Consider the following 2,500-nt stretch of genomic DNA (forward strand, 5'->3'; position numbering starts at 1 on the left):
TGCAAGGGACCGCTATCTGATAACCAACGTTGAAGGCGCCTTCTGTAACGTAAGAAAGTTCATCGGTTCCCAGTTGCGTAGCACCAGCTATCGCATCAAAAAGTCGGAGTGCTACCATGTTCCTGGAGACCTATCAGCAGCAAACTCTCCTCAACGTCCAGACGACTCCTCCGGGGAGGACGAGGACCCCATTCCACAAACCACTCCTCATGCCCCACCAGAGATCCCATATGCAATTTCTTTACCGGCGGATCAGCACGTCCGAGAGTCAGAAGACACTGACTTTTCCCTGTGACCAAGTACTAGTGAGCCTGTGGACCTCCCCTCAGACCACACCGCAGAGAGGCAGTTTCTTCCCTCTGAGAGCGTCAACCAGCCGAGGCGTTCAGCACGCCAGCGTCGGCGCCCCGCACGTTACGATGATTATGTTACAGACTCCTGAGAGTGCCTGGTCTTAACCATAGTGTGGTCCGCCTTTCCTTTGTGGCCACCTAATGCCTGACTCTGTTAGTTAACCGTTATGCCCATGACGGGACAGTCACGTCGTTACGTTCATTTTCTATAGTTTAAGTATCACTGAGTCTAGCAGTCCCTCGTTCTTCCAGGGGACAGACGTTTTGTTTCTCTGCTTTCCCGTTAACCCTTTTTTGCTTCGCATCTCCCTTGTCCCTTTTTACATGAGAAAAGAGAGATTACGCCAGTACCGGTCAGCGGTACTTAGTTTTGTCATGTTCACGTATTCGTTGTGTGTTTTTTCTCCGAGTCGCCATCTTGTATTGTAACTCGACTCGTGTATTAGATTTGCTCATCAAACTACTGGCGCCAGGTAATTCCATCATTTTGGAAATAGCAGCTACTTTATTATTCACCGGCGTCACAATTTTTTGCTGATTTTGGGGCTCATTTTGTTGAAACTCAAGCACGCTTCCAACAGATTTGTTTATTTTCATGAAAGCTTTCCTGCTTACAGAGTTATACTAAAAATATCCTCCCGTATCACGTTTCAACCTTAAGCTCGAAAATTCAATACACAACATGATATTATAATTCACAAAGGCAGAAAATATCACAGAATCCTTTTCCAGCGAAACATTTTATTGAAACAAACAACATAAGATGCACTAAAACGCCATTCGCGTTGCAATGACTTTCCATTGCTGGTTAACGAGAATAACAAACTCACGAGGCAGAATGTATATTTATATTTAATTAAGTTAGCACAACACAAAAACGCTAACCTCATTTTGACACGAAAATGCTTTACTATTGCCATAAAAACTATCCAGTTAAGCTCGCATATTATAAAACATGATGAATTCATAAAGGCCACCTTTTCCAGCGAACAATTTTTTGAAACAAACAACATATTTGCTCTTAGAGGCGAAAACCTCTTCCTATTTCATTGCGTGCGTGAAGACAAGAAACTCAATCGTGTCAAATTACCATGAACTTCAGGTTCAAACCCTTTCCTGAAGAACATTTTCCTTGAATAACAAGAAAATGCTTTACTATTGCCATAAAAACTATCCAGCACACATATCATAAAACATGATGAATTCATACAGGCCACCTTTTCCAGCGAACTATTTTTTGAAACAAGTTGATCACAGATCCACTTAAGGTGTTCGATTCGTTCTCTGTCTTTGTTGAACCCATAAGTTACCAGAGAATTTTCCATTTGGTTTCAGTGTTCTACATAACAGAAATGCAGAAATGCAGCTCACTTTGATTTCTGCTCGACGGGCGACAGATTGTTGTCAAAGTCCATTACTCGTCGCTTTTGAGATTCCAGGTGTTGGTTTTCACCGCCTGCCTAGTTTATCCAACTGACTTTCCATTATTGAGCTCCATAAGGGTATATTTTGTTTAAGGATCCGCTAAAACGTCATTCGCGTTACATGACTTTCGACGCCATTGCAGGCTAAGTTAATGATTCTACTGTGTCTACCAGAGAAATCTACGCAGTTCCACTACCCTCTCGATCCTAACAAAATACGCGCAGAAGGCTCTATGCACAAAGATACCACTTACCAGGGGAGTGACAGGCAAGACTTTTACCGACACAGAAGAAAAAAAAAATAACACCGACCAAATGCCAGACAATTATAGACTGGGGTTGCCATACGGCAACCCAGTTATAATGTCAATAATATTTCAAAGGTATGCTATAAATGTGTCAGTTAAATCTTGAATCTTGACTAAGAACTCTAAACACTGGGGAAACTCGTGTCCGACGAGAAACCCGTCCAAGACCGGTTACTCGTCTCTAGTGAGAATTCGGCCAATGTCAGTAGAGCGACGAGGTATGACAAAGTTTTGTTTTAACAATGTTTTGGTTTAATAGTGTTTATTACAACCAGTTTTGTTAATACGAGGCCTTGAATCAATCACATTCCCAACTGAATGCAAGAATTTTGATTCAATTGGTCACGTATTAACGAAATAATAATATTATTGATTATATAAAAGATTGCCATGCCAGAAAAAGGATTAGATAACT

At 41.6% G+C, this 2,500-nt stretch overlaps 1 pseudogene; it reads left to right on the top strand.

The window, feature by feature from the left end:
• LOC138005320 (uncharacterized) overlaps window positions 1-442 on the top strand; it is a 12,315-nt pseudogene extending 11,873 nt beyond the window's left edge.
• Window positions 443-2,500: the final 2,058 nt, after the last annotated feature.

This window comes from Montipora foliosa, chromosome 6, assembly GCF_036669935.1.
Source record: "Montipora foliosa isolate CH-2021 chromosome 6, ASM3666993v2, whole genome shotgun sequence".
Classification (NCBI taxonomy): Eukaryota; Metazoa; Cnidaria; class Anthozoa; order Scleractinia; family Acroporidae; genus Montipora; species Montipora foliosa.